At 40.1% G+C, this 22947-nt stretch overlaps 1 long non-coding RNA gene across 2 annotated transcripts in view; it reads right to left on the bottom strand.

Moving 5' to 3' along the window:
- Positions 1 to 677: 677 nt before the first annotated feature.
- Positions 678 to 22947, bottom strand: part of LOC113927679 — a 95337-nt gene continuing 73067 nt past the window's right edge. For both annotated transcript variants that reach the window (XR_003521712.1, XR_003521713.1), the window contains 4 exons: positions 11801 to 11862; positions 2698 to 2795; positions 2099 to 2204; positions 678 to 1282 (listed from right to left, as the gene is read on the bottom strand). This is a non-coding gene — a long non-coding RNA (uncharacterized LOC113927679). The remainder of the gene's footprint in view (positions 1283 to 2098; positions 2205 to 2697; positions 2796 to 11800; positions 11863 to 22947) is intronic.

Raw genomic sequence — 22947 nt, 5'->3', positions numbered from 1 at the left:
TTTCCCTCCCTTCCCCTGTGGTCCTCCACGCTATTCCTTATGTTCAAGAATAAGTGAAACTTTCTCTGCTTGACTAATTTCACTTAGCATAATCCCCTCCAGTTCCATCCACGTCAATGCAAATGGTGAGTATTCATCCTTTCTGATGGCTGAGTAATATTCCATCGTATATACGAACCACATCTTCTTTATCCATTCATCTGTTGAAGGACATCTCGGCTCCTTCCACAGTTTCGCCATTGTGGACATTAGCATGGACTTTAGAATCTGATAGCATGGCTGTCAGTCCTACGTCCACTCATACTATCTACCTAAGTGCCACCTTTCTGAAGTCTTCTGAACTTCAGCTTCCTCATCTTTACAATGAGAGACATCATAGCTACTGTACATTGTTGGGATTGGGGACCAAGTGAGATAATGCATGAATTGTATTTATCACATGGAAGATGATGAGTAATTCATAGCAGTTTGCTAGTGCTGTCCTTAAACTGTGGCCACAAGTTTGCACTAGATTTTCTGAGTTGTCATTCTCATTGGCTGCTGTTATGAGAATATATCTTTCCCAGGGGCACCTGGGTGGCTCAGTTGGTTGGGCATCTGACTTTGATTTTGGCTCAGGGCATGATCTCGGTCGGGCTCGTGGAATCAAGCCCCGTGTCAGGCTCCATGCTCAGCATGGAGTTTGCTTGTCCCTCTCCCTCTGCCCCTACCCTCAGCTTGCACACACACTCTCTCTCAAATAAATAAAATCTTTAAAAAAGAGAGAGAGAGAATACGTCCTTTCCAGAACATGAAAAAAACAATCTACTGGGAGCATATTGGGAATAATATATTCCTGATAAATCATCTTCACACAAGCAGAATGACTGGAATAGACAAAGGATGTTAAGGGAAATAGAAAAGCATTCTTTCTATATGTTGTTTCTACCCCAGACATTCTGTTTTTCTTTTTTCTTTCACTCTACTAGTTCAGTAGGCTAGATCCAGCTCACTGTCAACAATAACCCTGAGATGATGCTTAGGAGTCTACACTCCTGTATTAGTCAGGGTCCTCCAAAGAAACAGAAGTCATAAGAGACTGACTTGTCCTAAGTAACCCAGTTCCTCATCCATACTGAGCACCCTATGGTGCTGATTGCAAGCCAAGGTGCAAGACAGCGGCATAATGACCAACAGCCACAGGCTGAGGTTGAGACTGATGGACTTCACAACAAGGCAGGAGGATTTGCAGGTTCTTTCTTGGTGATCAGTCAGACTAAGTAATTCTTCTCCCTATGTGTCCCTATTTGGAAAATAAGAATTAATTACTGAGGTCCAAAACAAATTATCACAGAATCCAAGTTAACTGACACAAAAACATCAAGCCTATGGGTACAAAGAAAATGTCCTTCCACAGGTGCAAAATTTAGAGGGAGGAGTCCACAAGACTCCACCCACTTTTTATTTTATTGAAGAGTGGATATACAATACTGTATTAGATTCAGGTGTACAACACAGAGATTCGATATTTATATACATGATGAAATGAACAAGACCACGCCCACTTCTGACCACTGCTGGGTTCCATCATTACCTAGAAGGCCTTCAGTTACACTTTGGCCTCAGTCTAACACTGAAAACTGTTATACTGATTGTTAGGATTATCACAGTTGAGAGATAGAGATTAAGATCAGCCAAGGGAAAGGGGATAGAGAGCAGAGTCGAGGAAAGTATGAAATGTGGAGCTTCTGGCTGTCCTCTCCCCAGGGAGTCAGGATCCACTTTACTTTCCCAGCACTGACGTGTGACAATATGCATAGAGTGTTTCCAAGCAGCAGAGCTCACTCCAGCCTCAGTGTCCAGAGATTTCACTGGGGCTCCATCACCTGGCATGACTGACTGCCCAGACAGTTGATCTCAGTCTCCAGCCCCTCCGGCTCATGCATGATGCAAATCCCACTGTAAATCACATTGTTGGTGTGGCCCAAAGCTTTCACTCCAAACTGCATTGTTACCATCTGGCTGGCCAAAGGCCTCCAGGTAAACAGAAGTGCTTTTCTCAATGTCAACTTTTAGACAACTTTTCTAAGACAACACATTCTAAGGGCTTAGAGATTACCTCTCAGGAAACAAGGTCAGAGGCCAAACTTCTCTCTGGGGAAGGCTGAGTTCTTTACTCCTTGGCTGGATAGCTGGTTTTGCCCGAGGAAGCTCCCCTGTTGTAACTTCACAAAAAGAAAATCTGTAAGTGTGCTTATCCATGAAACAAACGTTTCTTCAGCATTAACTTTGTCCTGGTCTTCTCTGAAATGCTTTCCCAACACTGTCTCCACTAATCCCCATTGCAGATCTCTGCGGTAGGGCACTATTTTAATGGCACTTTGGAGATGAAGGAACTGAGGGGTTGCCTCAAATTGCAGAGCTGGTGAGTGACGATGATGTAATAAACAGGAGGCCTGTGAGTCTAGAGGTATAATGAAGAGACTATAAGAGTTCACGCTAATCTTCACCATACTGCAAATATACCAACTTTTCCATGGGAAGTAGATCTCCACAGGCACATGCACAGCCAAGGAAGGTGAGGTCACTGAATGAAAACTGTCCAGAACTGCCATTCTATTCCACAACATATATGAATTCAGACTGCCACAAGAAGCGACTCCTCTTGCTATACATTTAACAGAAATAAATACAAGACAGAAGGACATGAAGACTTACCACGTGCTCATGGTGCCTTAATCAAAGGAGGCTTCGTTGACAACAGCGTTTTGAGTGTCTTTTTGTCTGGATCCCAGAGATCTGTAGACCCTGGGGCACTGCACAATGATAAGATTCTGGGTGAATGAAAGGCAGGCCTTTCTTCATAAAACAGGATAAGGGCAATTCTGAAAAGGGGAGGTGGGAAGCCCGGTGTTTGAGTCTTCCAATATACATGCCTTGTCAGAGAGAAAAGTGCTTTTTTCAAATTTGAGGCAACCCTCAGTTCCCTCATGCCTTCTCTTTTTAGAAAAGAGAACACAGGGATTTTGGGAGTCTGAAAATGTTTTCCCTTAAAACACTCCACATGAGCATGCCCCGTTCGAATCGTCACATACCCCAGGATGCCTTGGTTTGGTACCAATTCATCTGGATGATCCCATTTCATTAATTTTAAATTGGGGGGGTAAAGCTTCCATTAACTTACTGTGTCACCAATAGTGTCGATATTTCATAAATGAATTGGGAGTCCATACAGACTGAACGTACAAGGAATTTCATGTGAAATCCAGCTGGAGAGAGCCTGACCAGACACGGGGAGAGGGGAGTCTTCATTTTTCTGAGGAATGGTGATTGAAGGGATGTGGTCCCAATGGTGTGAGAAAGAGGTCCCGCCCCAACCCAGGACAGGGCAAACGGTGCAGTCCATCATTAGGTAGCATGATGGAGGAGTATTTCTAACCCACGGCCATCCTTCCATGACAGAGTGAGATCTCCAGGGTGGCCAGTGGTTCCCGAAAGATGGTGCCCATGACAGCAACTCAGATGGCACAGCTGTGGAGGAGGAATGCAGGCCAGTTCTAAGCAGCAAAAGGTGCTCTTGGTGGAAAAACATGGGTTAGCCCCCTCTTAGACCTGTTTCTGTCTGAGTGGAAAATTCCCAAAGAAGGAGGAAAGGAGCTCGAGCTCCTTCCGGAGAGCAAAATGGTGAGCATGAGCATTGGAAGGACTATGTGGGTCTGGAGCCAATTTGGGGACCGTTTTGTACCTCCACGTCCCTCCGGTGGGTGGTCTTGGAAACATCAGTTACAATGCTGATTTTAAAGAAATATGAAATACAGATGTTCTCCCATTTTACTGCCTGTAAATTTTATAAACAGGTAATTGTGAAATTTAATATGTAAGACTGCTTCACTCTGAGGATTATTTTATAATGATTAGAAACTAAATGATCTTTAAAGAACTTTGGCCAAAAATACTGTCAGTGACTCCTTGAACCTACACTCTACAAATACTCCAGCTTTCTGTTTTTAATAGAATTAGAAAGGCATCCAATCCACACCAGTATATTGAGTTGAAAAGTGAAAAGTTTAGTTAAGTACCCAGTCCTATAAAAACAAAGAAAAATATTCTAGGTTTGGGGGGCATTGGCTTTGGTTTCAGGCTGCCTTAGCCCACAAGACTGACAAAGCTCTTTGACTATTCGGTTTTGTGCCCCTATTGTCCCTACCACTTCATAGATCATAGTCCTTCGAATTTGGGACTTGTATGGTCCAATATGACAGGGAACCCCAGCATCAGCGGCTACCGCTCAAATAAAGTGGGAAAGAAAACCAAAAAGAGGGTTGACTCTCAACGCTTTCCTCAAAGGGAGAGGTGTATGTTTGGCTTTCTTGTTACTGGCACCTCTATTTAATACTTGGGCAAAGCACATTTCTAGTAACAATGGAAGGGCGCGGTGGAGGACGGTGGGAGCACAGACCTCGAGGTCACAGGTCAAGGCACTGGGAAGGGAGGGTAGATATGTTTCAGACTCTACTTGGGAGAATTTGTCTTTGTTTCCAATTCATGGCCTCCTTCAGTAATGACATAGCATAAATAGAAGACGGCGCTTTAAAAAAAATAAAGAAGTCAGGATGGTTTTGTTTCTGCAAATGCCTTGAACAAAGCATGTGTTTCTGTTTAATACTGGATAAGCTCCAATTGATGTCTAGATCCTTGTCAAAATGTTTACTTTTCTGTGGGATTTTTTTTTCCAGTGGGGCCTTATGAAGACATGGCTATAGCGCTGGGCTTCAAAGTTGCGGCCAGCCGCCCTTGAAAAACCATTGCTGTACCCACTTGCCCCAGCCCCGTTCAAATTAAATCTTACTTTAAAAAAAAAATCATTTTGGGCCTGAAAAAGATCAATCTCAGTACAAAATCAGAAGAAACTGATGAAGAGTTGAAGGAAATTCACCAAAGCAACTCCTGAGACAACAAATACTGAAAACATAAATGTTTGTTTTCACTGGGATACTCTGTGTGATTTTTTGGTGTCATGTAAAACAACAAAAATAGCTTGTTTTATTTTTAAGCAGTTGTGAACTACTGACTTGAGTATGCACAACCCCTACAGAGGGACGTTTGAGAATAAAAAATGTTACCCTATGCTCCCTTGGTTATTTTATTCAACGCCACAGGCCTGTAGAAGGTAAAATACATATGCCCTGAATTATAAATATGTCAAGACAATAAATGAATAAACCTGAACAGTTTTATCTTACATTTTCCCTAGAAAACCTAACCCTTAATAAAAGCCACATACTATGATGCAAATAGGAAACACACACACACACACACACACACACACACACACACACACACAAAGAGTCTGTAGATAACAGCTCTTTAGTTACAAAGATAAAAGAATTTTGTAAAAATAAGCAAAAACTAAAGCCTCTAAGAGTCACTGTAAAGGATCCAATTTCTCCCTTTCCAATCTTTAAAATCCTTTAGATCAATTTCTCTCAACTTCTGGGTAAAAGACCCACTTTTCCATTCCCCGGTGGAGTGCTGAAATTGGATCCCCAAGTTCGGGGCTTTGGTCTTGCCCCTCTCCTTCCTTTTGACTGGAGGTTTGTGAGTTAGTGTTTGATGTTTTAAAAACCATCCCCAAAGGTGGTGGCTTAAGACAACAATTGATTATTAATTCACGATGCTGAGGGTTGTCTGGCTGGTTCTACCCCCTTGGCTGTCTTGCCGGAGCTGGTGGAGCTGGGCTGACCTCATCCACACGTCTGAGGCCTCAGCCTCGCCTGGAGGAGGCCCACCCAGGCTGCACCTGGTGTCACAAAGATTCCCAGCAGGAAGAAAGGGAAAGAGCATTGCACAAGCACCCATCAAGCCTCTGTGCATACCCCGTTTGCTACTGTTCCACTGGCCAAAAACAATATGAGTCAGTGTGGTTAGAGCGGGTGTAGACGACATAAGGGAATAGAGATACAGGGACGTGTGAACAATGTCAGGAGCGTTACTATAACAATCTGTCACTCTAAGCTAGTCAATTCACCTGCCTGGGACTCATTTTCTTCACCCCTAACTGGAAAATGTAATAATTTGCATGACTTTGAAAGACTGTTTGGAAAAAATAAATAAATAAATAACTGTTTGGAGAATTAAATGAGAAAATATATATGGAAACGTTTGAAAAATGAAGAGAACCCTATAATTCAAAATATTATTTTGACAGAGAAATCTGTATTGTTCTAGGTAGTCCCTCTCACCCCACTAAGCATGTTTCTTAAGTTTTTACGTATGTCCCAACCACTTTTAAATAAATTCATCCCAATAAAGAATAACTTAAACTTTTTTTGTATTTTAAAACCAAATCAGTTCAACTTCTTTTTAAGATTTTATTTTTAAGTAATCTCTATACCCAATGTGGGGCTCAAACTCACAATGCCAAGATCAAGAGTCGCACGCTCTACTGAGTCAGTGAGGCTCCCCCAAAATCATTACTTTTTTTAACGTAATTTTTAAAACGTGGAATTCAGTCACCAGAGTTATCTTCAGCAGAAAAAAATCTGTCATCTAATTTAATGTTTACAAAACTAAGACTTTGTCTACACAATGCCAAAATATCTGGTCAATTTAACAAAGTTGGTTTTTATAAGGCAACTGGATGTTTCATCTACCTAACTCTAACGATTATGAATCTCTACTGCTCAACTGGACTGTTTTACTTCATTTTGGTTTTTTTTTTTTTAATACGGTGCTACAGCTGCCTGCATAAGAGCTTTCATTATTCTAGAATATGCCCTAAGATTAAAATGCCTTTTGCTGAGAAAAGAGACTTTTATCTGCCACACCCAGTGAATCTCTTCTACATTTAATCCCTCTAGCAAAATAAATGAATGATCCTTAGAACAAACAGTATTTTGAGTTACAACTGCCATAGAAAGGTGGGGTGTTTTCTCCTCCCTATCCCCTCCTATGTTTAAAGAATGTGAAATGAGAGCTTCCTGAATGAAGCATCGTAGTAGCATTCCATTAGCATCGTCACCTTAAATTAATGAGAAAGGAGCTGAACAGCAATGTTGATTACTCCCAAGTACAGTTTAGAACTCCAATTTCATAATTTGGTCCTCAAGTTCAAGGGAGAAATAAGAGGTTTGGCATGATCTTTATATATGTCATGAAATTTTAAGTTATTAATGCCCACTGTCTCCAGAAAGTTGACGCTTTATAGAAAAAGCTTTGTGTGGGGCACCTGGGTGGCTCAATAGGTTAAGCATCTGTCTTTGGCTCAGGTTATGATCTCAGGGTCCTGGGATTGAGCCCCACATCAGGCTCCCTGCTCAGCGGGGAGTCTGCTTCTCCTTCTACCTCTGCCCCTTCCCCTGGCTCATGCTCTCCCTCTCTCTCTCTAATAAATAAATAAAATTTTTAATAATAATAATAATAATAATATGACTGTTCATTAAGGGACAACTGGACCCCTTCTCACTTTAGCACCCAACACTAGCCAGTGCAGACAACTTCTTATCCCTTTTTGTTCTCTCTTCTTTTTTCCTTGGTCCCTGCTTGACCCATTTCTCTTCATCTTTTTTTTTTCCTATTTTATTTCCCGATGGTGTCATTCGCTGCCACAGGATTTCTTAGCAAACACATTGGTTTATCGTAAATTCGAGTCATGTTCTATGATGAAGAGTACATTGATATATGTACAGTGTTATGTTAGTTTCAGGTATTAATGCGGTGCTCATCACAACAGGTGCCCTCCTTAATCCCCATCACCTATTTCACCCGTCCCCCCACCCACCTCCCTTCTGGTGACTGTCAGAGTCTCTTTCTTGGTTTGTCTCTCTCTCTTCCCCCCCCCCTTTACTGGTTTGTTTCTTAAATTCCACACGTGAATGCAACCATATGGTATTTTTCTTTCTCTGACTGGCCTATTTAAAAGAAAACACTCTTGAAATATGATTATCCTATGGCTAGATAGCTCTTCACCTACAACTTTCTACCTTGATGGAAAGTTTTAGCTAGGAATTCGTTGAGCCTCACTTGTGGGTACGAAGTTTAATATTTAGGAAACATAAACACTCTTATGTCACATATATGGACTGAGTCAGTACATAGGAGTTATAATAAAGGTAAGCCCAGCACAGCGCAGTTACAAGGCCCCACATAACACCATACTTTAATTCGTTGATATTACCAGTATTTAATAGGTTATGCTTATATTTTTGAATCACCACAAGATTAGAAGTGCTAGCAACAATCAAATTTGGAGAGAAAAAAAAAGATTTAATTCTAATACAACTTTCGGCTTAAGTATAGTTCCTGGCATTCGAATTCTTTGAAAATGAGTAACACAGCTAATCAATAATTCATTCACAACCACATTATAAACTGAGAAGTATAATTCTTCTGGTTTAACTTTTTGATCCTACACAGTAAAATTAGATTACACTAGTTATAGTAAGAGACAGTGACCATTATATTTTTAAATCACAATCTCCTTCTAATCCCTAAGCTCGGCTTCATCTTCCATATCCAACCACCTCCAAGCAACCTATTTATGAGCCATAAGGACCTTGGGCTCCATCCTCAGACATGGCAATGGGGGTCTCTGCCCCAGACATAGCTGTAGAAAGCCCTGCACTGGCTCTCTTCCCCAGGACGAAAGAAATGTTCTTCCCCAGGTCCTTATGCCTTCATCCTTCAAGACCTGGAACCCTGGAATTTCCTGCATTGAGGGTCCTATACCCTCTTCCAAGGCCAGGGTAAGGAAGTTTGTCTTTAGGGCAGATGGGCAGCAGAGTGTTCAACCCTAGGCTCAAGGATTCACACATCTTCCCAGAAGGCCACCTGTAGGGGGAATAAACTTAAAGATAGGAAGATAGAAGGTGTGGGCCACAGGCTAGGCCTCCACTATTGCTTTCACCTGCCCCCTCCCCCCAAGAACATGGAGTGAACCTACAGAATTTATCACTTTTCCCAAACCTGCAATGCCCTTTTGGGATTGACATCTTTGCATATGCTCTTCTCCAAAATCTGGATTTCTCTCCCCTTGTCACTCCTGGAAAGGTCTCCAAAAGATCCAATTCTACTTCCTTTTTGATAATTCTTATAATTTCTCTGGACCAATTGGTTGTCTTCTCCTTTGGGTCACTATAGCCCGTTTTACTAATATTTAACATAGAAATTAACACATCTGACTACAATTATTTATTCACATATTTGCCTCCTCATGAAAAATTTGAGGCCAGCAAGACTTACATTCAAATGGTGATGTTTCACAAATATCTAATAAATATGTGTTGAATTAAATGCACTAAACACATCTTCTATTTATACGCTGGTTATCAAGCTCTTCTCATGCTAAAATTCTTCAGGCTATGTCTTAGTATCATATTACATTTTTATTAATGTAAAGGAATAGAATGGTAAATTGAAAAACAGTTATTTTCCAAATGTGGGTAATTCCAAAAATTCCATCTATAGAAACAAATGTTTGGTATATAACATAGTCCTCAATAAACACCGTTGCTTAGGAGCACCTCGGTGCTCAGTCAGTTAAGGGTCTGACTCTCGACTTCAGCTCAGGTCATGATCTCAGGGTCATGAGATTGAGCCCCACATCGACTCCGCCCTGGGCATGGAGCCTGCTTCAGATTCTCTCTCTCTCCCTCTCCCTCTGCCCCTTCCTTCCCACCCTCTCTCAAAAAAAAAAAAAAAAAAATTGTCGCTATACTTAGCATGGCTTCAAATGGAGAGAGAAGCCCACAATCAAAAATATAACCAAGGAAATGTATCCTATTCATATGTTGGATGCATCCATCAAATCAGCTGTTACTAAGTGCATTCGGGTCAAACTAGAATGTCCCATCCTAGACAAATAAATGCAAGTTGATATAGTTACTGTAACCTTCTCCTCTGCCATGCACAGAAATGGGAAACATTATCAGAGGAATCTCACAAGGATCAAGATAGTCGAGAAACTTGTCCAAGGTCACTAGGGGATTGAACCTATGACAGTCTTGGAGGCAGAAAGATTAAAATTTGGGAGTCATTGAAATATGCAGGTAGATGGGCAACTGGAGCCATAGGGGAAATGCTGGTGAGGAGCAGCTGCTCAGTTAGAAGGGCAGAATAACACTGAAGGGGCTGGACAAACAGAGGAGCTGGTGCAGGACATGAAGAAGGTGGCATCAGAAAAGTTGCAGAAGAAACAAGGGCAGGAATGTTCCAGAAACCAAAAGAGGGGAGAACTGCATGAAGGCAGCTCAACATTACCAGACCTTACACACACATCACACAGTTGACCACAAGGAGGTCCTGATGTGCACTTCGAAGGTCTCTCTCAAAAGTTCACCTCCAGACTAAAGCCATATTTGGCGAGCTGGTGAATGAATGGAACGTGATGATGAAGGATTAAAAGAAAGGAATCTTTCAGAAGGCACTGAAAGGAAAGGCAAACACAAGGCAGAAATTTGAAAGATAAGGAAGGTCCAAAGTTGTTCTTAACGGTGCATATTTTCACTGTCATGGAAGCAGAAAATAGTCAAATAAAGTAATTTTAAATATGGTATCGTTTTACTTGATAAAGTCATTGGCTTCCTAAATTTATACAGCAGAATCTCTGTTGTTCTAGACTCTTCATACTCAATGTTTGGTCAGCTCTGTTAGCATTTCCTGAGAGGTAGTTAAAACTACAAAATCTCAGACCCCACCCTGGAATCTGCCTTTTAACAAAAATTGCCAGTGATTTAAATGCATTTTAAAGTTTAAAAACCATGAAACCAGATTCTACTATCAATAACCCAAGAAATCTTATCCATTATGGTTTAAAATTATTTTAATTTACTCTGTATACACACCAGAGTCACACCTAATTTATTTGTAAATATCAGCATTGCTCTTTTTCAAATTCCATAATTAACTAGTTTCAAGTTATATTGTCTATCTCGAGTAATGAACATTTTACTCTTAAATTGGACTGCAATCACATCCATGTGTACAGACTGCATAGATTCACTTGGGTGTGGCCCTCCCTGTGGGTGCAGTGTTTTTTAGCCTTCTCTAATTCAAGCCATTATCCACTTTCCAAAGGCAAATGTTTTGTGGATTTCTCTCAATAATGATGCTTCTTTTCCTCAAACCTATCCCAGCTTGTCATAGACACATTGTAGCAGAATAAATAAAGGGCTTCATGGGGTTCGTTTTATATGGGATGTAGCTGAAGTCATAATAGCAGAGAAGGAGAAATAATCTAAGGACCAGGGAGAGCATGCCATAAAAGGAAATCACACACAGAAACAATCCCTGTCTGCATGATTCCAATATACACAAATTTCAGCTATCATGGTTTAGTGAAATACTACCAGTCTCCAACAACAGGGTTCAAATTTCAGTTACTGCAATATATCAAATGTTAGTAATCACTTGAAGTATAAACTTTGCTGATAGCTCTTCAGTCCGCAAATCTCTGTGTAAAAAATAGATGTGCACCCTATCCTGTGACCAACCATGGCACTTGTGTCAAAGTCTATTGGTGATTGATCACTATACATCTGTTATTCTGTGCACATACAGACAGAAAAGCATGTCGTTCCATTGCTCCCTTGTCTCCCAATGAAAATCCCACTTAACATTCTACCAAAAAAAAAAAAAAAAAAAAGGACATTCAAGAGGGAAATGGCCAACAAAGATGAAAGTAGAGCAAAGAAATGAAAAGCACAAACACTGGAAGTTAAATTGGAATCTTTCATGCACGGCTGACCATGGGAACGTTGACCCTGCTACCATGTGAGAGACTCTGGACATATGACCAATAAAAACATAGTGAAAGAGGACTTACCAACAAACACAAGGAAACTAGTTGTGATGAAAAGGATCGAGTTGTCCTAGAGGAAATGACATCTGTAAAACATAAATTTCACATTAAAAGAACGCTGAGGGATATTTCATGACATCGAAAGTACAAAGGATGAAATGTCAGAAGGTGATCCAAACTTAGAAAGAAGTATGGCAATTTGCCATGGCCAAGAAGATATTCATTCCGTAAGTTACATGATGAGAAGAAGGCAAGCATGGTTCAAACTACTCTTGACAAGTTTTTATAAAGGCACAAAGCACTTTAATTCTCCAAATTTCTGTTTCAAATTATAAAATACTAGCGTTTTTCTGCTTTTTTCATTTCCCTATACATTTATGACTGAAAGGGAGTTTTTAATGTTTTAGCAAGAAATTAGTAAAGGTCACTGATAAAACATAATTTTTCCTATTGCTTATTAAAATTGCTTTGTGCATTTTCAGTTTGCAAGGTCATTTTTGTAATCCCACACTACTGTGCGGAGGATTGTGAGTAGAGTTGACAGATAGATAGATTAGATAGATGAGAGGTAGAAGTAAAGACTACAGATAGAGATAGCTGGAGAGAAGAAAATGGTCAAAAGGAATTCGGACATAGGGTAACTCCTTGAACTATCTTTTGTTGAGGTGTTTAAGTGCCAACCAAGGTCAATAAAGAGAATTATGCTGGCATATATATATATATGTATATATATATGCCCTGGATATCCAATTATTATATTAACATGTATAAAACATAAAGATTTGGGAGCACTTGGCTGGCTCAGCTGATGGAGCATGTGACTCTATCTTGGGGTTGTGTGTTTAAGCCCCATGTTGGGTATAGAGATTGCTGGAAAATAAAATCTAAAGAAAAAAAACCAAAATCCACAAAAAACAAACCAAAACATAGAGATTTTGAGTATGGACTTACCTTTTAACTTGGAAATAGATTTACAAGGGACAATTCCATGAGAGTTCTTCCAGCAACTCTTTGTGTATAATGAGGGAGACTCCTTTGAAAGTGTTACTTCACTACACGTGATAAACCTAATCCTAATTTTATATACATTCTAGTGTTCTAAGGTAAATCATACTCAGATCCACAAGAGAAAACTTCTAGGAACAGAGTATCCCTATTTCACCTATAAAATTAAAAGCCTACATAAAAATATATAACCATTTTTATATAAATTTCCATTGAATCTATAATATTTTATATAAAGTAAGTAAAAATGAGGTTTGTCTTGTTGACTGTTCTTAATCTGTAAGGCACAAAGTGTTTAAATGCATAAGAACATGAAAATAAAGATATTACTTGGCTTTCAGAGATTATCAAATTATAATGTAAAATTATAATCTAATTATAATGTGAAAACCAATTCCTAAAAAAAGGTAGAAAACAATAATATATGTATGTTAAAGATGAAGGAATGCAATTAGTTTAACAATGAACAAAACTATCCTTTAACCACTAGTTACTTTCTTTTTTTTTTTTTTAAAGATTTTATTTGACAGAGAGAGAATGAGAGACAGAGAGCACGAGAGGGAAGAGGGTCAGAGGGAGAAGCAGACTCCCCGCTGAGCGGGGAGCCCGATGCGGGACTCGATCCCAGGACTCCAGGATCGTGACCTGAGCCGAAGGCAGTCGCCCAACCAACTGAGCCACCCAGGCGCCCCAACCACTAGTTACTTTCTTAAAAAAGATTTTATTTATTTGAAAGGGAGAGAGAGAGAGCACACGTGTGCTCACGTACAAGTTGGGGAGGGGCAGAGGGAAAGGGACAAGTAGGCTCCCACTGAGCAGGGAGCCCAACATGGGGCTCTATCCCAGGACCCCAGGATCATGAACTGAGCAGAAGGCAGATGCTTCACCAACTGAGCCACCCAGGTGCCTCATTAGTGACTTTTCCATATAGAATTCATACTTGTTTTGCAGGGTTTCTCAACTGCTGAGAAACTGGCAGTTTCTCAATGGCTTTTTGTTCCATAAGATAAGAGTTGCTATTGGAAAGCATCTAGGTGGGCCATAGGACTAGTTCTCACCAGTTGATTTATGAGAGAAAATTGATTTTATCACTTTTAGGTCAAGGTGGTGAAGAGGCCAGTGCAACTTAACCCTTTAGGCAGCTGGAAGCAGGACTTCAAGGATTCGGAGCATAGCTGAATCACAAGATGGAAGAGCCTAGATCTTCATCACAAAGAGAAAAGCTGCCGGACAACTGGGAACACCCATATTAGCATATAAATGAACAAGAAATATTTATCACTCTCTTACACCATACACAAAAATAAATTCAAAATGGATTGAAGACCTAAATGTGAAACCCAAACCTGTAAAAATCCTAGAAGAGAACGCAGGCAGTAATCTCTCTGACACTGGCTGTAAAAACTTTTTTCTCGATGTGTCTCCTGAGGCAAGGGAAACAAAAGCAAAAATACACTACTGGGACTACATCAAAATAAAAAGCTTCTGCACAGTGGAGAAAACAATCAACAAAACTAGAAAGCAACCTACAAAATGGGAGAAGATATTTGCAAATGACATATCAGATAAAGGGTTAGTATCAAAAATATATAAAGAACTTACACAAATCAACACTCCCAAAAAGACAAATAATTCAATTTAAAAATGGGCAGAAGACATGAACAGACATTTCTCCAAAGAAGGCATACAGATGGCCAACAGAAACATTAAAAGATGTCACTAATCATCAGGGAAATGCAAATCAAAACACCTCATACCTGTCAGAATGGCTAAAATCCACAACACAAGAAACAAGTGTTGGTGAGGATGTGGAGAAAAAGGAATCCTCATGCACTGTTGATAGGAATGCAAACAGGTACAGCCACTGTGCAAAAGAGTATGGAGGTTCCTCAGAAAGTTAAAAATAGAGCTATCCTATGACCAGCAATTGCACTACTGGGTATTTACTCAAAGAATACAAAACAACTAATTCAAAGGGATGCATGCATTATTTACAAGAGCCAAGATATGGAAGCAGCCCAAGGGTCCGCTGATTGATGAATGGATAAAGAAGAAGTGGTATACATATACAGTGGAATATAATTCAGCCCCCCCGCCAAAGAATGAAATCTTGCCATTTGCAATGACATGGATGGAGCCAGAGGGTATAATGCTAACCAAAGCCAGTCCAAGAAAGACAAATACCACATGATTTCACTCATATGTGGCATTTAAGAAACAAACAAACAAACAAAAAATGTGCAAAGCAAAAAAGAGAGAGGGAGACTAATCAAGAAACTGACTCTTGACTACAGAGAACAAACTGATGGTTACCAGAGGGGAGAAGGGTGGGGGGATGAAATAGGTGATGGGGATTAAGGAGGGTACTTGTGAGGCGCACCGGGTGATGTATAGAAATGCTGAATCACTATAATCTAACCCTGAAACTAAGATAACATTGTATGTTAACTAACTGGAATTAAAAATTAAAAAGCCAAAAAAAAAAAAACAAAAAAAACACTCATCATAACTGAAATGGTGGGGTTTGTTTATTACTATGTCTAATAATATCTATTTAAGGATATTGTTTCTTAGGTGCCATAACCACACACTTTCTAACCCAGTGCTCTATAATAAAATGTTCTACAATGATGGACATATTTCTGCGCTGTCCAATATGGCATCCACAAAACACCTGTGGACATTAAAGGAATAAACTGTTATTTATTTAACTTTAATTAAGCTTAAATGTTAATAACCACGTGTGACTAATGACTACTGTAATGGGAAGCTCTGTCCTCATCTTTAGTAATACCATTCCAACTTTCAACAGGATATGATACAGCTTTCACATACCTTCCTATCTACTAATAGTCTGTGTTCCGGAATCTTGAAAAGTTGACAAAAGTAAAGGTAAATTTTGGTTAATTATATTTGTTTTTCTAAAGAGAAAGAGGATAATTAACAACTATCTACATCTATTATCTCCAAAACATATTTTATTTCTCCTTCAGAAGCACATTTGAATGTTTACTGTTGATTAACACCTGGGGCAGAGGGTGGGGGGTTTTTCAGAAAAGCCTAGAGAATCATATTCTCAGTTACAAAGGGTCAACTGCTGCCTGTTGGATAAATATTGCAACCTATACTCTCTTCCTTGTCCCTCATTTTGTCAATAAAATTTCTCAAGCCACCAAGTTATCCAGAGCTACAATGACATGGATTCTTATGTCAATTAACATAAGGGAAATATGAATATGAGGGTTCATAGAAATGCATATGGCCAAAGTCATAACCATTTGGAGTACCTGTATGATCCTGAGGTATAAACTTGGGGTACCTCCACTCCCTACAAACCCCTCACAGTGAACCTGTTGTTGATCATGGTGTAATCCATGTAATTCACTCTTCTCCCCTGTTTGCTTTACCACCACACGCTTCACTCCCGCCCATGGCCCAAAGTCCAGTGCAATGGAAAGCATCATTTGCACCTGGCCTGAGAGCTAGGGCATGAAACACTTTCTGCACTCTGGAAAAGACAGTAAGTATAGAGAGAAAACTGGAGTAAAGCAAATCAAACTTTCTCTAGAGACACAATATAAAATATCAGTTTTTGAATCAAAGGGCAAGGCAATGAGTGAATTCTGTTGATTTTAATGCTTCCCAATTGTTTACTATTTTTCTCTTGGCAATTTCAGATGTTTAAAAAGAGCATTTATTTTGAAAAATTAGTATTTATCACTGTTTATAAAGATACAGAACAAACAAATCTAACCAAGATCTTATCCAAAAAGGGGGGGAAAAAAAACAGATGAGGCCCTTGTCAATTTTTAATCGGCAAAGCAAAGAGCATCACACTAATAAAACTTAATTAAATCATTAAATATTTAAAATGAATTTCTAACTCTAGCTTATGGAATGAATTCCCTTTTATGTATTTGAAACCCTATTATAAAGTCTATACATAAAGCAAAATCAAATGCAATACCAAACAATTTAATGTATTCATCCCAATCAAAAATTCCATTTCATTTATCCTTCCAAAATCTAAATCACCTCAGAACACTACATCACCATTTATATTTCCCTCACATCAGGAAACAGATAACAAAACCCTGTTACAAATATATCGCCCACGAAGTGGCTGTACCTTACAAAATATAACTCATTCATTTTACATGTTTCATTTCATTTCAATAATAATGTATAATAACATTGCCCAATTTTCAACAAATGTCAAGTTCCTGGTAGAAGACATATATTTTTTTTACTAACTTCATTTTTTTTATATCACTCACGACCAACCACCTATACGTGTGTGTCTTCAATGTCCTTCAGACAAGCATTTCATACAGTGAGGAGTAGGTATATGCCTTTGTAACAGACAGAATTGGATTCATGATTACTTTCTTTGGTAAAGATGCACTGTAGCAGTTAATTATTATGTAGATTTGAATACATCTATCAGGTAACCACATCTCTTATAGAATACTATACATATAGTAAAAGCTTAGCATAATAATGCTAGGCTACCAATACCATAAATACCTATAAATACACAAACACATTAGAAAAGTCACAAGTGCCCCCCTGGCCAAGCAAGAGTGGAAGAGTGCCAACTCATTTGTTGGCACATACACCGAGATTCACATTAAGGTGGCTTTAGCAGGAAGCAGGAACTATACCCCTTGCTAGACCCGGAACGTTGATAAGTATGGTGATCGTTTCTCCCTCTGAAACTTTCAGGCTCCCTCTGAATGACAGAAATGCTTCAGACCCCTAAGTATGGCAGCAGAAACCCAAGCCGTCGACTTCCAAGCCATGGGCCTCCCTTCTCTTTGATCTGCGCACCCGTGATCTCTCAGCATCCCATCTGTAGCCCAAATACAAACTGCACTCAATTTTTTTCTGCCTCTCCCTTACAATCATCCAAATCTGCCAATTCTATCAAAATGTCTTTGAACTTCACACTGTCTCCCTTTCATGACTTCCTGAGTCCAGCCTCCATGACCCTCCAGGCTTGCCCTGCAAGGGGCCTCCTGGTCTCTCCCTGGGCTTTCCTTTTGTGCATTGCACTATGTTTAAAACCACTTAAGAGCTTACTTGAATCCTATCTTTTCGCAATCTCCTCAATAGTTCGTGGGTTCTCATGCAGAGAAAGCAATGGAAATCTTTGTGAGGAAGGGGATTGTCTAAGGGCATAGAAGTCTGTTTCAGGGAAATAATCCCACAAACGCACCACTTAAAGCAGCTGCTTCACCTTAAAATGAACAATTAAATTACAAAAAAAAAAAAAAAGAAAAGAAAAGAAAAACCAACCCTATGCACAGTTTTGTTCTCTTTTTTCTTATTCTTGGCAGACATGGTAGTTATAACTAAGGCAAGGGTAGTTTAAGATTTCAGATTTACAACCGAAACTTCATAGTCTATAGCTAATATGTTAGACTGTGCTTTCCTAACAGGTATATTAGGAAAAAATATCTTTTGCTTTCATATTTTTCCTAAAAATTTCTCTCATTCCACAACTCCTTCAAAGTTCACCATTACCATTCTTTAAGGATACAAACTAAATCCGTGAACCTGTCACGTAAGTCCTTTACAATCTGACCCAACAGTATTTGACACACCCCAACCACAGACCCCATGCTGCAGGCAAAATGGACTGTTATGAACGTTCAGCTCTCAGCTGCTGTGTGAACAAGCTGACACACTCCCAACCATGTTTTCGACCTGCCATTCTACGAATTCTAAAACTGCTCAGTTATTCAGGCATTTGTCAGATTTCACTTCTAGGAAATAAGGAGATGTGCTTAAGGCCCTGGGATTATATTTTAAAACCAAACAGATCTACAGAAGAAAGACGCATTGTCAGATGAATAGGAAAAAAAAAAAAAAAAGCCAAGAGGGAAAGTTATGAAATGATGAAACATTCAAGCGTGTCATTTCAAAACTTTAAGGCGACTTTGTATCCTCCAGTTTTATAAAAGGAAAACATTGATTTGAAATGTACATTATTATCTGTTTGCCTCTTAAACATCTGTATTGAGTTTTACAAAGAAATAATGGCCTTAGTATCTGCTACAAATGATACTTTAGATTTTTTCTTATTTTCTTAAATCATTCTTCTTTTGTCTCTAGTAAGGAAATTTTACTATGGTAAAGAAAACATTATAACTTATAAACATGATAGAAGTTTATTGTCCAAGGTTAACCATTTCAACAAATAACCATTATGTTTATTGTCTAAGGATACCATTTCAAAAAGCATATTCTCTCAATGTATATAGATAAGGAGTTTAAAAAAAGTCTGTACGCTCTTCTTTGGTCTTTTAATCGAGCAAATTGAAACAAACTATTGAAGTGTTTTCCAGAAATATGTTTTTTCAATAAAAACCCTTTTGTGCTACTTCCTGATATTATAACATGGAAGATGGGCCTTTAGCTGTCTCAGTCATGCATGGCTTTCTACATATTTCAATGAGAATCCAACAAGCTGCTTACCTCTCAAGGGAAAAAAAACCAAACCAAAACAAAACAAAAAAAACTTCTATCCCAATATGGCTGAAGGGGAAGGGAATGAGTTTGACTGGTTTATTGGCGAACAATGTTAAAAATATTTAAGTACTTAAAATGAAGCATTCTAAAGAAAAAGGGGGATATACATCACTTTGTATTTGTTATTATTCTGTTTTCTAGAAAACAAATTTGGGAATCTGAGTCAGTGATAAAATTATTTTTATAATTCAATATAGAGTTAAAAATAACTAATTTAGCTGAAAACTATGGAAACTTACTGTATATTTGTCAGACTTAATGATATTTCATTAAGTATGCTACTCAACTAAAAAGAAGGACATCTGGGTGGCTCAGTCAGTTAAGAATGCAGCTCCTGTTTTGGTTCAGGTCACGATCTCGGGGTCATGGAGTCAAGCCCCAAGTTGGGCTCCATACTCAGCACAGAACCTGCTTGGGATTCTCTCTTTCTCCCTCTCCTTCCCCCTCTTCACCCGTGCTCACGCTCTCTCCTCAAATAAATAAATGAATAAATAAATAAATAAATAAATAAATAAATAAATAAAATCGTAAAAATAAACTGAAAAGAATATTAGATATGGAGTCAGATGTATCAGGCTTTTCATCCATGCTGCCCTGCCCAGCTCCAGGTAAGAAATTTCAACCTCCTTGCACCCCAATTTCTTCACATACAAAATATATTTGTATCAGCTTCAGTATATTACACTTATGTTTTTTCCACATTAGACAGTAAACTCAAGAATTAAGACTATGTCTGATGCATTTTTCTCATCCCCACAGGGCATAGCAAAATTCTTAACACTGCTGCGATCTCAGAAGTAGTACAGAAGAGTGGAGGATTGAAATTATACGTCGCACTTATAATTCCCCAGAAATGAAAATCAGAAAAGAGTGAAGAATTCCAAAAAGTCTGTGAAACACTGAGGCAAACAAACTTGGGTTTCTTTTCTGGAGAAGTCATCAGAACATTACCTGTGTAAATGTACATGCAGATCGTCCCAGAGGACGCTACAAGCGGTGACCAAAATCCCTCTTAACCAAAGTGATCAGCACCAGTAGTTTCTTGACAAATGGCAAAGTCCTTCAAACACAACAATCCTAACCCCCAAAGAAGAACTAAATGCTTCCCTTCATACATGGCCTTGGCCTCTACCTTGAATATACCTGTGAGTGAAATTTCTGACACAATTCCTTTTCCCCCAAAGGCCAGATCTATTACACTTTACCTATGATTTCTAGATTTCATTTCTTTAATGTAAAATCATATAAAGACAATAGAAAAGAAATCTATGGAGTCCTAAGGTATAATTGTTTTAATTGCTTCCACTTGATAGATTATTCCTCATTTTGATGGTGAATGTTTTTAAGCTCAAGGGTCTTACCAAAGTCTTCCATTTTTATTTTTATTGAAACAGCTCTCTTATCAAACTCACACATCACTGATTTACATAGCATTTCATGATGTTATATAATTATAGTAGCAAGCACCATGGGCGTTAACCAGTATGAGGACACAAACAACATGGTCTCTTGGGGAGCATAAACTCACCTGCAGGGAGCTGTGATGGCCTGCAGAGGGCCCTCTTGAGTGACCATTCTGCAAACAGGGGGCACCAATACACGTTTTAGAAGAGAACAGGAGGGGGGGCGTCTGCGTGGTGCCTGGGTGGCTCAGTTGGTTAAGTGACAGCCTTCGGCTCCTGGAGTCCCTGGATCGAGTCCCACATGGGGCTCCCTGCTCGGGAGGGAGTCTGCTTCTCCCTCTGACCCTGCCCCTTCTCATGTGCTTGCTCTCTCTCATTCTCTCTCTTTCAAATAAATAAATAAAACCTTAAAAAAAAAAAAAAACTTAGAAGAGAACAGGAGGTATCCCAACAGTGGGAGAGTTAATTAAGTGGGGGTCATTTATGGGGATGTCCCTGTGGCACTGTGCACGAAAGACACTGCAAAGGACCTTGGTTTTAAAAGGATCCTAAAGCAGCCCCTTCCAAATCTAAAATCATTGGTGATCACCAAGATATTCTGTAAGATTTTCTTTTTTTTAAGATTTTTTTGTTTTATTTATTTGAGAGAGAGCACAAGCAGGGCTTGGGGCAAAGGGAGAGGGAGAAGCAAACTCCCCACTGAGCAGGGAGCCCGACGTGGGGCTCAATCCCAGGACCCTGGGATCATGACCTGAGCTGAAGGCAGACGCTTAACTGACTGAAATACCCAGGCGCTCCCTGTAAAGCTTTTTTCTTGTCATATGTCCTGTTGTCTCAAGACTATAGAGCCTGTTATGGTAGAAAATATGCTTTCTACTTATTTGTATCCCATGGAGTGAATACATCAATGTTGTGTCAAGGAAAGGTGTTTACAGTATATATTGAAACATAATAAATTAATGTATTACAGCATTAGTGATGCCCAAAATGTCTTCCCTATAAGATGATCCTGGCCACAGTCTGTTATTTGCTTACTGTCACCCAAAGGCTGACCTCAGGTACCCCAAATTCATTTCGCTTTTTACCAGTTAAGGTGCAATGGAATGGTTTGGGAAAGTTCAAGGTATTGTTGTCCCACTTGCCATTAAATGTAAGCTGACCATTAAGATTTAGTCAAACTGGTGGCTGTGATTTGGTAAAGGGCCCACTCTGATCTGTAGCCCAAAGCATTTAGGCAGGAATGGATGACTTACAGATAAAGCATCTGATGTGGGTTCAAAATAAATTTGCGGGGGGCACAGCAAGATGGCAGAGGAGTAGGAGACCTGGATTTCATCTGGTCTCAGGAATTCAGCTGAATAGGGATCAAACCATTCTGAACACCTATGAAAACAGAAGATCGAAGAAGAGAGTAGCAACAACTCTCTGAAAAGAGACGGGACCACTTACTGGAAGGTAGGACGTGCAGAGAAGTGAATCTGAGGCGATATTCGGGAGGATAGACGGCGGGGGAGGGGGACTCCGTCGGCCGCTTCTGGCAAGTGCTAGAGCCGCAGACCACAAAATCGGACCTTTTAGAAGTCGGATCCGCTGAGGGACGTCGCTCCAGTGGCTAAGCGGGGGGGGTGGAACCCTCGCACGACAGTGTGGCCTCGGGACACTCGGGTCACAAAAAAACCAGGGGTGCCTGAGTGCAGCAGAGGTCCCAGGTATTGGAGCGGGGAAGCCAGCTGCAGAGACGGAGCCGAGTCGCAGGCTCTCAGCTCAGGGTGGCCATAAACTGTGATCCGCGGCCCAGTCGGGCCACTGCGCCTCCAGCAGGAACCCAACAAGCAGCAGATCCGGGGAGACTCCCCTCCCTCCCCCGGGAGGAGCGGCGCGGGAGCGCACCGCAGGGATCTGCTGGGTTTGGAGACTCCACACGGGGTCAGGTGCCAGAGATAGAAACGCTCGGTCACAGGCCGGGTGAGCACGGAGTGCGGCCGGAGACCGGGGACACGGGAGTGACTGCTTTTCTCTGGGGGCGCACTGAGGAGCGGGGCTCGAGTTCTCAGCTCCTCCGGGTGGAGATTGGGAGGCCACCATTTTCACCCTGGTCCTTCAAAGCTGTACCAGAGCTTGCAGGGAACAAAAGCTCCTGAGAGCAAACCTGAGCAGCTTGCTTAGCCCAGACCGACAAGGACGGGGCAATTCCGCCTCCGGCAAAGACATTTGGGAATCACGGCAACA

This window comes from Zalophus californianus, chromosome 7, assembly GCF_009762305.2.
Source record: "Zalophus californianus isolate mZalCal1 chromosome 7, mZalCal1.pri.v2, whole genome shotgun sequence".
In the NCBI taxonomy this organism is placed as follows: Eukaryota; Metazoa; Chordata; class Mammalia; order Carnivora; family Otariidae; genus Zalophus; species Zalophus californianus.
The sequence above is the reverse complement of the archived record's forward strand: the minus strand, read 5'-3'. Positions and strand labels throughout refer to the sequence as shown.